A 16,562-nucleotide genomic window follows, 5' to 3' on the forward strand; every position below is an offset into this window, starting at 1 on the left:
AACATATGAATGCTCCACAATGTAATATATAAATATGGAGAGGAATATAGGGAAACCTCAATTAGTATTGAATTTCATCAGTTCGGACTTCCATTGTCTAATATGATATGATTGGAAATATCTGAAATAACAAAAGAAAATTATAAAATAAACGAATAGTTCACAAAAACAATTATATCAAGCAAAAAACCTGAAAAGAAATTGCAATAAAATAAAAAAATAAGCAAAAACTTAAAAACTGAACAGTTAAAATGAAATAAAAATTAAAAATCATATGATTTTATGCCAAGTTATTTAACGACGCGACGTTTCGATTGTTAGTAATCACAATCGTCTTCGGGAGATTTCAAATCATATCATATTTAGACAATGGAAGTCGGAACTAATGAAATTCGCCATGAAACATTGTCAACCACCTTCTAACTCAATTATAATGTCTTTAATGAAAGTTTATCTCAACGGAGACACTGTTCAATTCATAATTAGTTTGTTCAAAGTTTTAATTCTACTGAGGTACGATAATTATCGTACCTCAGTAGAATTAAAACAATTATGAAATATAAAATTATAATTTGATATTCCATAATTGCCTTCAGGAGTTCAACTGTATCCATGATTCAGTCAGCTGTAGCTTTGTCACTAAATGTCATCATAAAAAAACAATTTCACAAAATGTCAATGGTTATTTCACCTAATTAACCAAATTCCTTTTCTGTACCAACACAACAAAAATGATGTCCGAAACTTCTCAGGGCAATGGACGTGCAATAAATTTATTCTTCAAAAATTGATCAGTCAAAAATTCATAGTATAGTTTTCATGATATATATTTTAGTAATGTGTTTATTTTTAATTGAGGTATTAAATTAACACTTGACAAAATTGCCCGTGACAGTGATACAAAGTTGCGGACCAGTCAATGAACCAACCTGTTATCAAGAAATAAATAAATAAATTTTTTCGTTTTTGATATATTGGATGAGATATATTTAAACCACTAGTATGTTAAAAGAATACATTGTTTTGTAATATGTCGAACTGAGAGACGGTAACTTCTGAAAAAAAAAGAAATTGTTGATGAAAAGCGTCGGAAATTCTTAAAGCTTGTTCAGTACTGAACACGCCTGAAGAAGTTTGTAGTGAAATATAGTGAAACACATGTCGCTGTTTTGTAAACTAATAAATGAAAATCTAAAACAGTGTTATTTGGATACGTCCAAAAGAATTTATTAGTATATTATTTATATTTGAGAATTATGTATACCTTTTATCTATATTAGGTGAATAAACATTATTATTATTATTATTCGAATAACATAACGGATAATTCATTTCATTGAAATGTGGATTATATTTCGTCCATACTGAACAAAAGTTTGTTTGGAACTTTGCATCGAATGAAAGATAACGTAGAAATGAGTTTTTCCATATTTTTAGGGGTGGTTCGTCAAGATAAAATGAAGGTCTAGTAAAAAAATCAGCCTAATGTAATTTCACTAGGAATTTGCTGGTCGTATATTATATTCCAACCATAGTTATATATCGTTCCAAGTTTTTTCAAAAACCATACAATCCAGAATAAAGTAGGAGGTGGACATGTTCAAAATAAAAGTGAACTTGTGAAACATACTTACTGTTTTCATTACTTACCCTGGAACAGAAAAAAGATGTCATTGGCAAATTGTTGAAATATGTTCTCAATCAAAATACCCAACAAGATACCGACAAAAAAGACCAAAAACGATTATTTCGCGAACAACTTAAATTACGACTGAAACCTGACCGTTATAAATGAAGTATACTTACTTTTGAAATTGAGCAATTTATGTTTTCAGTACCACATTCCCCCGAGATACATATCTCTTGATGTTCACCAAGACATCCTCGATGATAATGAAGGGAAAATAAATAGCCTACTCATATCAAAAACGGGATTTATTGAACAAAAAATACAGATCAAATCTTATGAACTAAATTTAAAGCTTTACTTCAGCCTAATTGTAGAAAAATTTATAGCCTAACATACGATAGCGAATTATGAAAAAGCGCCTTATACTTTGTAATTGGTAGTTCAAAAACTAGTAGCAGGCAATATCTGACTTGTCAATCACACATCAATAAGTCTTATCCTTTTATCTTTCTGACATTTTGAATAAATAAATTATAATCCAAAATATACGCAGGTTATTTATTCCCAATAAGAAATTTGAATTCATAAATATATTATCGGGTCTTGAACATCAGCGGTATTATTTATTACATATCTAACATATCATCTTATTGGAGAAAGATTGTAGGATTAGAAATTTTAATAATCGATTTGAAACACGCCGACATCAAGATTTTAATGGTCAGATTGTAAGAAATGATTCGACAAGGTGGATAATTGAAACATAGATCAAAGTTTTGTGTTAATACTTCAAAGTTTTTCGTTTATTTAATGAAAGTATTAAATTCTCAACCAGCATTTCTATGAATCACAATCTGTTCGACATACTAGTTGTATCAAATTTATTCAGTAAATGTTCATGCGACGATCTTACAATTAAGTCGCCCTAGGGCATACAAACTTTCATATCGTACTAAAGGGCTCCTTTTTACAGATGATTTCAAATGATTTAAATAAATTCAAACCGTCAGAGAATGTAGTGCACTACAAAAAGACATATAGACATATATAGAATATATAATTGGAACATTGAAAATAAATTATACTTTGCGAAAGAAAACCATTGAATTCAGTGACAAAATTGGAGATACTTTCCTTAACAGAAAAAAAAAAAACGAAGTGAAACATCTTGTGATTATTTATCGTCACACTTTGTCATTCACGAGATAATGAAATTGTAAAAGAATATAGCTATTCGTTTGTGGACGTATTCACGATAAAAATCTTTATATCACACTTGTAAGACCAATATAATAATTTGGTTCACTCATTTGTAAATCCCAACCACAGATGCATGTAAACAGAATCGAAAAATACAAAATAGGTTACTGAGATAAAGAAAAACATTGTTGGCCGGATTACACAAATCAGATCAATGGATTTGAGGCAGCATTTCAAAATATCATCTCTTTATATTAGACGGGATGTAACACAAATAATGTTTTTATGCAAGGTGATAAATAACAATATAACAGATATAAACATATTCGAACTCATAAATTTTAATGTTCCACAGTGTCATACATGAAGTCCAATCCTTTTCAAAATACCCAAGACAAGAAAAAACATAACTGCTCTGAGTCCTCTCCCAACCATGCTTCGTAAAGCAAATGAAATAGGTTTCAGATATGATGTTATTAGTTATTTATCAGAAATATAACTGTGATCGTAGAGAATAAGTTTGTAAATAAATCTTTCAGTGTATATGTATTGAAGTAAGCTCACACACAATTAATTTGTAATAAAAATTTCCATGTAATGGGGAATGTTCCTCCTGAAGAAAATCAAGTAGTTTTCATCAAAGAGCTGTAAAGCAACGCATTTTAAACTTATCATTTCAACCTTTTTCTTTAAAAAAATATTTAAATACTTAAAAAAGAGGAATGAAATAATGCATTCAACATTTAAAGGAATTCGTTTCTATTTCACCATTTGGCAACATCGGTTATAGCTAATAAAGGACAATGCATTTGTTACCTGTATGCAACAAACAAAGATGACATATTTCAAATGCTTGCTGTTCTGTTTACTTATGTTCCGAGTTCCGAGACATTCTGTGATATATGATATTTTGTGCACTTAACCTGTCTTCCTCTATATAAATAAATAACAAAACAACTGCTGTTTATGTGGCTTGTGAAGGTGGTATTGAACTATAATTTATATTTTGCCTTAATTGTTGATTTATAAAAATAATTTTCCTTTTTTAAAGTAGAATATCTAGGTACGTATAAATTATTTCAACTTGATATAGGCGCTGTTGCCAATATTGAAATCCTTTTAAAAATTAAAACCCAACATTTGAAACATCTATTTGAATACTTTTCGAAGTGAATTTGAAAAACTCATGAATTAAACTGAACTTTATTTTGTTCGAACTTGCATTTGCTGTAATAACCCACATTGAGGATGATAAGTCTGTATGGAGAATAAAATAAAATAAAATTTCATTATTGGATTTGCAATATGCATTTGTGAATATTGAAAAAAAATTGATTCAAACATTTTCATTTCACAGTCATTGGCTTATAATCTTTTTTAAGGAAATGTATTCATTTGTCCGAGAAACGATGTTTTTCTGTCAAACTTAGATAGTAAAAACAAAGAAAAGTTTTTCAATGAATTCCTGAGGAAATTGCAAAATTAAATAGGTTTCCGAAGAAATCGACATCCATCTACGACAAAAAAAAAGACAAATTACTAAACCCGATGGAAAAAATCATATTTGATTCCTGCAAAAACCATAAAGTGCACTTTCTGACCACACTAGCTCAAATCACACTTTAATCGATACATACAAAGTTTTTGGCTTTCTACTTCTTCATTTTTACACAAAAAAATGTGGAATACTTCAGAAGAAAAAAATCAATTAAGTTCTAAATGAACTCTCAACAAAGATGTGTAGATCATGCAAAGAAATTTTTTTCAGATACAAACTGGAAAAAAAAGCCTTTTCGAAATAGCTACTTCAACATAACATCGGATTATACGGAAGAAACATTCCTTTCGAAACAACTACTATCATCTTGTAATGCATTGTTTGGAACCTTTGGTGTAATAATGAATATTACTAGAGTTTTTCCCCAACACCAAATCGTTATTTTAAGATTAAACAGTTTAATCTTCCTCTTGAAGATGATCACTTGGTGATAGAAACACGTGTCGACGTGTTAAAATAATGATTTGGAGTTGGGATAGAACTCCAGTAATATTCATTTTTTACCTACTATCATGTTTTTCAAACGTTCGTAATGGAACCGAAACAGATATCTTTCACAAGAGAACTACACAATGTGCAAATCAAAGAATATTGATATAAAATTTCACTTACATGAAAATCTTTCTTGAGGTGTATATCTTGAAGTTTCGGATTAAAAGTACCTCGTGATGAGATGATGGATGTGGCAAATTTGGCAAGCGAAACTTACGTCGAAAGACAGTGGTTTGTTCTGATATGGAAAAAATTATTTCTTCTGATTACTTTCAAGCCAGAGGTCTCAATACTAGCTGTCAAAATAATACTTTCAGGTTTCAAATTGTTACTAGGCACACTTCTTCAAATAATACCTAGATTGAAGTCACATGGAACTGGTTGATTTGATTTCAACATAACCATTTCGCTACTACTACATTCCACACCGTAACAAAACTTAAGGACTCGGCAGAACTCCCAAACCAAAATTCTATTTATGCAATCTTGAGTTACAAAACGATACTGCTACAATTCTGCTGAATTTAAGATTGAATACTATTGTTAATATGTGGTGAGATGTTAGTTTATCGATTCACCGAGATTTCCATCAAATTTTTTGGCATTTCAACAGTGTCGATCCTGTATAAAAATATCGGTTTCGTACTATCGAATACGGAATTTCCTAGAGTCCTTATATGGCTATCTGTACAATTCAATACCTAGTTGTAGATGAAGATTAACCTTTCCGTTAGCATCTCCAGCTTTGGACTCAACTCATTTACTTGCTTCCGAAGCTTTTCAAATAGGAACTAAGTTTTCCTCTGACACTGACCCATTTCTAAAAGTTTTTACGTCGGAAATCCACCCCTGATTGTTTTTATTATTCTATTGAATTTCATGCACATTGTGTTATCAAACGTAATATTTCAATAAATATTGCCCGCGATTTTTTTTCCTTGTGGAGATTTATATTCTGTTACTTTCTTGATCTGCATCTGATCCAACGAATCTGAGCTCTCTAAATTGATTACAACATGTTTAAAAAAATCTGTTTAAAATCTGTTTTTCCGTTAATCAGCACCTCAGGACATATTCGTAACAGATATTTCCACCACTTTGATCTTTTTGCTTCAGGTCCAAAGTCGCACCATAGACCCCAACCTGGAAATCTGTACGTTTAAAATCTGTTTTTTCGTTAACCAGCTGTCGCATCCCTACGAACGACACCCCTCAGAAGGCGAAATTTGTGCGAACTAAGGATTAACGAGGTCTTACCTTTTAACGTGTGATTCTCAACACGGATTGGACGATAGCGAGTGAAAATCGATCGTTCAGACTAGGGCTTGAACCACCGACCAACACGGCAGTCAATTCGAGTGAGTGAACAAAGCAACCACGTCGAACCGTCTGGCTACCGACCGACCGCGCTGCTGTCTTGGCGTATGCTTAGTGGATGTATAAGAATGAACATTATTTTTTGGAAGGGAAATCACATCATCCGGTGTTGAAAACTACCACTTGCGTCACCATGAATTTTATTTACGAAACAATAATTTATGAAATAACCAAAGTAATAGTTTTCAGCGGGTATATAATTCCTCTTAATCAATTAGCCTAGCACCACATATCTCGCACACACACATGTATTTAGTCTCTCAGTATGATGTAAGATACATGGGGAAAATTTTCGTAACCAACTGAGTGTCCTCTATACAAGAAAAAATCCTGATGAGTGGTGTCATGTTTTTTTCCAGAGATATTTTCCAGGGTCTCAGATCCCTAATCATTTTTGAAAGACTTGACTTTTGTGAATAATTTTTTATTTCGGTCTCTTGTATCTCTTCATTATATTGGTGCGTTTCTTTCGATTTGAAATTTATTTTAGTTGTCTCAGTAGAATAAAGAGCTAATTATTGTCATTGTCACAAAGTATGTGCTCTGCTGTTTCATCATTTACCAAACAGAGGCCACACACAGTGTCTTCGGACAGTCCGAGTCTCTGCATATGATGATTCAAGTGACAGTGCCCTATGCTAGACATCTTAGTTCATCTCTACTGTAGTCCAACGACTGTTTGGTATCAAGCTTCGAAGTGTGACTAAACACCTTGAAGTGAGCCAATCCTGGAAGATTCTGTCAGAAGTCCATGAATCCTCTTGCCTTCCAGGTAGGTGTTCAATCTTTGTTTGGCAAAGCCTAAAGCGATGCGAATGACAGGTTCTGGTCCGATGAAGCTGCTTGCAGCACCCTCTTTTGCAAAGGAGTCGGCAGCCTAATTGCCACTATGGCTAGGAATCCAGACCAGAGACAATCTGTCGAGTCTTTCTATCAAGGAGAGTCGTTTTTGACAATTTGCTACCAATTTAGATGTTGCTCGGTAGGAGCCAAGAGCATTCAACGCCGCTTGACTTACCGAGAAAATTTTGATTGAATTGTGTATGAGGTTGGATTCTACCAATTTCTTCGCACACAATTCAGTAGCATAGATTTCCGCATGAAATACAGTTGCGTAGGTTTCTAGGCAGGTTTATATGTTTGTCTTGGGTCTACGACTGAAAACACCTGCACCAGAACTGGAAGGTGTTTTTGATTCATCTGTTAACCAACAACTATCTGCTCTTAATATTTCCTTCTCCCGTAGGATCCAGTCCTTTCCACTCGGGAACAGTACTTTATAAGGCAGTTCGTAGTTGACAGTTGGAGGCATAAAGTCAAAGGTCATTTCTAGAATGCTGTGAGTTCCAGTGTCAACCTCTGTTGCACTCTGCATTAAATTCAGTTGTGCAATTGGCAATGTGCATAAGTCTATATGCAGTCCATCTAGCCTCTCTCTCGATAAAAATGTGGATAGGAGGTAGATCTAAAAGGATCTCAATGGCCGCTGACGATGTGGTACTAATGGCACCACTGATGGCCAGACAAGTCTGTTTTTATAAGCCAGATAGATTCGCCTGGGCCGTTTTCTGTAAAGCCAGATATAGGAGTTGAAGAATGGAATTTACTTGATGATGGAGTTTATGAAATTGATCCTATATCTTACCATGGATTTCACTATTAGGGAATTTGAAAAATCTAAGCAATTGTTCATCAAAAGGTTGGGTTGTTTGTAGCAGTAGCTAGACCGTGTACTTTTCATAATTTGTACAAGTTTGTGAAATTATATCGGATACACAAATTAATGAAATGTGCATTCTCTCGTCGATTCAACTCTGTATAAATATACTTATAATATAAATGAATAAAATATATTAATCAAATACGCGGAGATAAGAAACTATTATCTGATGAAAGATTATAGGTCTTCATGGATCAGTGGACATTCTTTTCATCCTTTGGAATCCGTTATCTGTAAACTGAAATTTTGTCATTATTTCAAACTGAAAGAAGTGCAAAAAATACCGAACAAAGCTACTTCAGATTGAATGATGTGAAGAACGAGCTAGGAAGTGATTCTAGACAGTCTGAGTATTTTTTTCATACGAGGACAGTTTGATAATTATCTGTCTATCCTTCAATAGATGCTACGAAATGGGAAGAAGTGCTTTCGGTTTAAACATCTGTAGTTTGAAGCAAAAACAACCGTCGCTAGAATCTAGTCACTTTTTTGTTTTGGAAATTGTGAAATATCGAATATCATTCAGTTAAAACAAATGTTCGCATGAAACGGAAAAAATACCAAACCAAGCTACTTCAGATTGTATGCTGTGGAGAGTGAGCTACGAAGTGATTCTAGACAGTCTGAGTCTTTTCTTCATACGAGGATAGTTTGATAATGATCTATCTATTCTTCAATAGTAGCTACGAAATTAGAAGAATTGCTTTCGTTGAGTTGTAGTTCGAAGCAAAAATCGTGAAATATCGAATATCATTCAGTGAAAACGAATGTTCGCATGAAAGGGAAAGGCAATTTAGAGATCAATTGGATACTATTCGTGACGAGTCTGCGATATCGTTGATAATAGTTAAATTGTGAAAATCTGAATTGATCAGTAATTGAAACATTATGTTTGGTGATGAACGCCCGGGAGCTTCAAAAACTCAAAATGCAAAGTCCAGGATATGGCCTTGGCAGATCGTGAAGGGGATAACAGAAGCACTGAATAAGTAAACTGAATGTATACATAAATCATTCCTTATAATTAGAGCTATCCTTGCAATAGATGTCGCCATTGGTTACTGCTAACCAGAATCGTTGAACGGATCTTTGTAATGGATCTTTAGAAGCGTTTGGTAACGATGAAACGCAATCCACTACCGTTCATGAAACGTGAGTCCACCATTATATGCTAAAGGCGAAGAAAGACCTATTACAGAAAGACCACTCCATCAGGCAAAACGGTGAATGCCGTTCTTTGGGATGCAAACAGTGTTTTGCAATGAACGATAGGGCTATGAGCAATATTCAACATTCTTTGGAAGAATTTCAAAAGTTTACTTTGCTAAGAGAATACACACGTTAGAAATTAACTGAAAAATAACGAACTTAACGTAGGTTAAGTTATTTTCTAAGTAGTTGTATTTGTCGTATTATACAGAGAGGATTTATATGACGATATCAATAACAAAACGTGGGTTCAATGATCAAAGAAAATATAATGTTTGCAACTGACAATAAAAAACATTTCGATTTGTATTTTAAAAAGAATGTCGGATTGATCAAGCGGTTGAAGGAATATAAACCGAATACCAGTTTGTGTGCTTCGCAATAATCTGTATCATCCAAATGAAATACTGATGCAAGTGTTATTGGTGAAAGGATCTAATGATAACGAAACCGATAGTTCGTCCTACTTTTTCTTCGACCAATCCACTTTGTTCCAAGGATATTTTTTCGTCACAGTATCATTAAAAGAGGAGTGACTATGAAGTTTTATTGGTAACGACGAGAAATTAGATACGTTCAACCTACTTTACAGCACGTCCAATCACGCAGATTTGTTGCTTGCAACTAATATGTCTATTATGTGTTGAGCATGGAAATTATCTACGCAGCTTCATCCGATTAATTGGTTTTGGGTGGCAGACTAATTCATTTGCGTCTTCTGATGTTTTTATTTTTCATTCCGCTCACAGGGACGTATCCCTGAATTTTTTTTCAAGCCACCCAAGAGCACGTTTGAATTTCAATTTTAAGATAACCGGTTTTTCTGTCAAAGTTTGAGAAAACAAATGCTTGTGTTTTCTTCCAATTTAAGATGGAATACTTTTTATGAAAATCCTAATTCAATTTCATAGCTTTCACGTTAGTTCATTTTCAAAGTTCCGTGTGTGATAATTTTCAAAGTGTCACGAAGATATAGACAAGCAACAAGTGAAAGAACTGCAAATTTAAATTAAAAAAGAAATATTTATAGGGGAGACTAGTTTCTTGGAAAAGTTTTTGGCTGTCTAGATCCCCGTCATTAAATAAAAAATGTGAAAAACTTTCAAAAAAAGGAAGGAGGAAAATAAATATAATGAAAATTTTTTATATACTCAGCTTCGTAGTTCAAGTATAGGTTTTTTTTCCGAGCAAATTATTATGTCCTAAATATATTTAATTTTAAATAAATAAATAATAATGAAGGCTGGGATTGAATCAACTAACCGTCTTATTGTGTATAGTACTGTTATCGAGACACGAACAAAGTTGTATTTTCCGAAGATATGAAGTGGTGATGTAATTAAAGAAATTTAATGTTATCCTAAACGGTGCTGATGAGGTGATAAGATAAGTACAACATTAAGGATGATTGGTGTTCCATGTAAGTGACAATTTATACCAGTACTAGTATTCTAGTTATGTTGCGATATTATGATATCTGTTTCAGTTCTATATTTGATGTTTGGAGTACAAACTGAATGAGAAAACTTAATTTTCGTGTAATTTAATGAATAGTACTGGAGTTATTTTCAACACCTCGACACGTGTTTCAATCACCAAGTGATCATCTTCAAGAGGATGGTCAAACTAAATCTACATACAATGTTGTCCTCATTTATACTATAGATACCTCTGCTGGGTGCCTGTGTCTTAATTGTCCCAAAATTAATTTTACAGTGTGGCCTTATCTACTAGTCAGGTAAATCTGATAACTGAAAATATTATTTCAACTAGCTATATAGTAAAGTATTAGGTATTGGTACACCATCGTTATTCATAATATTATTATATTGACTTATTTCAAAGCTATCATAGGATACCTGTTGTTGTTAACTTGTCTAACTAATCTGAATGAACTAAACTCTATGGAATGGTTTTGTTGCAAAACATGATGGGCGACTGCTGATTTTTCTGGTCTTCCATATTCTTACATAATTTTTAGACAAGTAAGGCGCAGGTACCTAGCAGGGGTGACTGAAGTATAAATAAGGACAACATTATATGTAATGTAGTTTAATCTGCCTCTTGAAGATGATCACTCGGTGATTGAAACACGTGTCGAGGTGTTGAAAACAACGGTTTGGTGTTGCGAGAAAACTGCAGTAATATTCATTACCTTGCATTGCACAGCAAGTGTAATTTAATGTTCATATAAAAGTATTCGTTTCGAAAGGATTTTTTTCTAATATGAATCTGAATGGGGCTTATGTGTATGATCTATTGAAGAATCTGAAGAGAATGTTGGGTTTGAGAGGGTATAGTCTGAAATAATGATCAGCTCCTTCCCTACTTCCAGAGGCCTTCAAAAGACTTGTAGGGACTAAGCTTTCGCCTTTTAACACGTAATCCCGAGAACTCCATATGGAAAAACACTTTTTTTATAAAAATTTGTATGAAAGATACAAAAACAAAACGTTTGATATATTTTACAATATCTACAGCTTGACTCACGGTCGGTAGTAGGTTAGACGTTTCTGGAAAACGCAACGCGATATTTTTCTGCATCAAGTTTCCAGGAAACTCAACGAAATGTTTGACGATCGTTAGTTCAGGCGTTAAGGGCCGTGAGATTGGCTACCGAGATCACCAGATCTCACGCCACTTCCCTTTTTATGGTGTGTTTTGAAAGAAAGGTTGTACTGTTCTCCATTGCCTACCGGTGTATGGAGGATCTGGATCCCCATGAAATTAAAAAAGCATCCAAAAGTCGCGTACAAAAGAACATTTCAAAATGTTTAGAATATAATGGACATCATTTATTGTAAAAATGTGATATTTTGTTTACAATTTTGTCCTGACTCTGTTATTTTCTGAACTTTCACATATTATAGCACGGAAAATCTTACTTTTTACCTATAATTGCCTGATTTTTGATACAGTTTTTCCCAAGAAACTTTGAGTCATAGTTATGGAAATTATTTTGTAACTTTACAAATGTCTTCTCGTTCATTGGTATTAATTCAGGATACTTTTGGTAGAATTTTCTGAAAGTTCTGACAATGATATGATCATTTTGTTCATGTGTAAGAAATAATTTCATAAGAACTTCGTTTGAATAATCGATATTTGCATTCATTTTAGAAGATGTTTCGAAACACCGCCGATAACTGTTTGTATATTACTTATAATGAAAGTAACCAAACTGTAATAAGCTTGATAATTCCACTGCTACCTAAAACCACATTCTTAAAAAATAATGGTTCTAGAAGAAGTGACTTCATTAAGAAAACTGTATGATTTAGGTATTGGGTCATGATATATCATCTTGAAACATTTTTCATCATCTTTCAATATCTTTCAATTCATGGAGTGATATACAGGGGGTTTCGTTCAAAAAATGATCTTTCGACCACTTTTATGAATAATGGAAATAATAGTTATCTTAGCACGCCCTGTATGATATGGAGTCGATTTTTTGGTGTTGATTAAATATTTCGAGACTGTCCAAACTATCATCAAGATATCAACTTTTCATCAATTGAGAGTACTGATGTATTTAAGTTCAATTAGGGCTATGATTTGGACCATATTCACTGCAATTTTTTTTGTATAGAACACAAGCCCTACAGGAAATCTTTCGAAGGGTTCTAAGAGCGGCCCCTGTGCGAAAATAGCGACTCGCGTTGGTTTTGCATCGCTGGAGATTGAATTAATTTGGAAATACGTTCTCAGGAAGTTCATTCCACATACACGCAGTTCTACAAAGGAAAGAGTTCTTAAGCAGTGAAGTTCGAAGTGTACTGAGTTGAACCTAACGATTAGCAGCCACAGTCCGTCGCGTATTTCTGATATGTACCGCTCTTGGTGGAATCAAATGTGCCAAGTCACTTGAACACCTCCCGTGAAAGTATCTATAACAGAGAGACAAATCTCCAACTTTTCTTCGATATTCCAGTCTATCAATGTTGCAAGTGATGTACTTCAAATATTCGCTTTGGAAGTGAATCAGATGTTATTCACAGGAGTGCTACACAATATAGTATATGAATGAGATGAAATTTTACTTACATGGACACTGTAATCCTTAATGGTGGATATCGATGTTTCGGCATAACTCACCAGTCTCATTGCCCCTTTTGCACCAATCTTAATAAAAAATTTGATAATACATTCAACAAATGACAACCGTAATTTTGGCCAATTATAAATAGGCGTTGGTATACAATAGTTTCACAGTAGTATTTTTAGAAAGTTGAAAAATATACTGTCACAACAAAAAAACGTCAAACATTTTTCGAAATCACTGCCTTATTCAGAAGCCATTGATGGGAATGGTACCTAATACTCTACCACACTAATTACTGTATTTTTATTTAGCCATCAAAATTGGTATTATTTGAATTGGACACACATATCTTGTTATTGTTGGAACTAAAGTCTACGCCACAAAAAGCTGACGTGGCAACATATTAAATTTCAGAATTGTAAATTCACCATGGAATAAATTCGCAGGAATACCCGGGAAAGTTTTGCAAAAGAAGAACACCCAATGTTGTATGTTACTACCGAGGCCGATCCCAGCAAACAGAGTGAGGATGCTATCGATCTTTGCCGGGTACTTCAACAAAGACACATAAAATTCTGCGATACCATCTTGCAAAGATGGATAGAGCTGGAAACGTTATATGTCGCCTTTGCATGGAAACGTCGGAAATAGAGTAACATTGTTACGATTGCGGGAGCTATAAGCTGCCAAGAGCCTCAAGATCTGCTTCAGTTTATTCCCATGTTCGTATATAAATTGCAAGGTCTTGATACTTTGAGAATTTCTAACGAGAAATCAGATTGAAAATTCAGCTGGATGTGAGAAGGTGTTTCTCGAAATGTCTATCGAAAAGATTGTATAGAATTTTGATATAGGAGTTGTTTTTCTGAACTGTCTCAGAGAAAAATAAACCCATAGGAAACTATTTGGCAGTGCAGTCAATAGGTATGTAAGAAGAAAAATGTTTTTCGCGAGAAATGCTCGGGTCTCCGGAAATAAGAAGTTACTAGTAACGACCGGATCGTTCAAACTTGTGAAAACCCACAAACTTGTGAGTTTTTTGATCAGATTTGGGTTCAATGTGGAACCCTTTATGCCTTAGGGAAAAATGTGATATATGCCACGAATATACATCTACTCAAAAATAATACCACAATAAAACCACATTCCAATTGAGTTCTCCTCGGAATTCGATTTCTCTCAAACAATCTAATTTGTTACCTCAAATCGATATACTTATTGGATAAAGTTTAAAGTTGTGTACACAATTATTGTTTTAGTCTTTATCATTATCAGTATTTTATTAGTATTGTACTGATCCGTCGCTATACACGTTTCAAGTGGATACCACTATATAAAAAAAATAATAATAATACCAGCAGCTCTTCAATCATATCCAAACACGCCTTAGGCAGTATTAGTGACCTTTTATTGACTAATTGCTATCACATGTAATGCAATAAACATTTTTTGACTCATCGTAAAAATCTCTTATGATATTATAAATGCGAATGAAAGTTTGTTTGTTACGGTTTCACGCGAAAACTACTCAACCGATCATCATGAAATTTTGTACACATGTTCTTGGAGGTATTAAAAGTAACATGGATACTTTTTATTAAAAAAAATATGTAAGATAAAAAAATTGAAAATTATTTATTTTTGTTACAGTGAAATATATTTTAACATTTGTTGTTGCAATTCAACTCAGTAAAGCATATTTTAAATTTTCGAAACTTCATCGTATATAATAATTTTTAAAAATTGATAATCCCAGCCAAGCACTAAAATATAGTTCTCATATTGATTCATTTCTATGGTACTCACACTTATTTAATGGCATAAATCCTAGCGAAGCCGCGTGTAATAGCTAGTAGATTATAATTAGTGAGATTCCGAAGAATTTACCAAAGTTGGATAATACAACAGAAACTGAGGGAAAGGGAATTATTACTCCGTTGTAAAATATTTCACCATCGTTCGTGTTTTGTTTTCCGGCAAGCCTACCTAATCATAATAGTAGTAATTAATAGTAAAAAAGTTCAACTAACTTTAATGGTACAATCTAAACCGAAATTTCCCATAAAATTAATTAAACCCTAGTAATATGGCACAAAGAATAATTAAAATAAAATATTTGAATCGAAACTTAAAGAGATCAACTCCATATTGAGATTCCTCGTTCTCTGGTCAGAAATCTCTATTAGTGGTGTACACCAAATGAATAATCTTTATGTTAAAGGTACGCAAGATGTATTTCGGCAAGAAAATTTTAAAAAAATATTACTTTGGTGATAACAATTGTGGATTTTCATTTTCGAATAATGCATACCACTTAAACTAATTCAGATTAATGACCAGAAAGCTCATAACAGTATATAAGAAATATCGAAAACGATAACCTATTTTGTTTTGCAATCAAGCTTTTTCCTTGAATGTTAGAGATTTGGCTTTCATTGTCAAAAATATTACCAGATCTGAAACCTAAAAAAAGTTAATGAAGTGAGAAACTGCAATATATGATGAAGTGAATACAAAAGGTGAAATAAAAATTATACGAAAAAATAAGGTAAACAAATTGGTGTGAGGTAATTATATGTCTTGGAACAGGGTTATAAGGGTTTTTGAAAATAAGACCTCAATAAGACCTCAAAATTTCATCAACAAGTTTCAAGGTCTAGTGGTATTCGTAAAGATTATTCCCTGAAATACTATCAGCTGAATGCATCGATATTTCAACAAGGACATTAGTTTGAAAGTGCAATTATTGAGTACACAATGTTCGAATATATGAACAAAGTACGTAAATGACTTAACTCGTATTTTCCAATAGTGTGATTTAATTCTTGAAATTCATCGTGCCTTGACATAAGACCACAGAGCCGGCACCTGAGTCACTCGACATACTTGACGCGGCTAGATGAATAACCTTACGTTGCGCATCCTTTTCGATTGCAATGAAATTGCTATTTCGATTTGGATCGAAAATATTTTATTGCCTATATCAATTAGTTTCGTTGAGTATATTGACATTTCTGAATATCATATATAAAGTATTGGTATTCAAGGTGGAGTTTAAATTGAAAAACGGTTGTTTCATTCTTATGAGGGTATGTGAATGTGGTCTCTTGGTCTCAATTAACAGATAATTCAATTGGTGAGTTTTATTTGATTTTCATATTCATCTCAATGGAGTTGTGGTCTAGTCACTGTCTTAATCATAATATATCATAATATCAAATTAAACTTGTGAATATATGTAGAAGCAATTATGCAATGTTTTAATATTTAGTCACTCTCATATTTGAATCCATTGGTTCAATTTAATTGTGATTAAAATCGTGAGAATGAT

At 33.1% G+C, this 16,562-nt stretch overlaps 1 protein-coding gene and 1 long non-coding RNA gene across 3 annotated transcripts in view; one reads left to right on the plus strand and one right to left on the minus strand.

Annotated features, from left to right (window-relative positions):
* bs (serum response factor blistered) overlaps positions 1–16,562 on the plus strand; it is a 326,459-nt gene that overhangs the window by 115,605 nt on the left and 194,292 nt on the right. The gene's annotated exons all lie outside the window — the stretch shown is intronic.
* LOC141483042 (uncharacterized) lies at positions 1,918–15,829 on the minus strand. Its single transcript, XR_012465871.1, has 2 exons — positions 9,431–15,829; positions 1,918–8,971 (listed from the first exon to the last, which is right to left on the minus strand). It is a non-coding gene; the product is annotated as an uncharacterized lncRNA (long non-coding RNA).

Source organism: Leptinotarsa decemlineata, unplaced genomic scaffold (genome assembly GCF_025532065.1).
Source record: "Leptinotarsa decemlineata unplaced genomic scaffold, Ldec_3_MD MMD2_tig00002159_RagTag_RagTag, whole genome shotgun sequence".
Taxonomy (NCBI): Eukaryota; Metazoa; Arthropoda; class Insecta; order Coleoptera; family Chrysomelidae; genus Leptinotarsa; species Leptinotarsa decemlineata.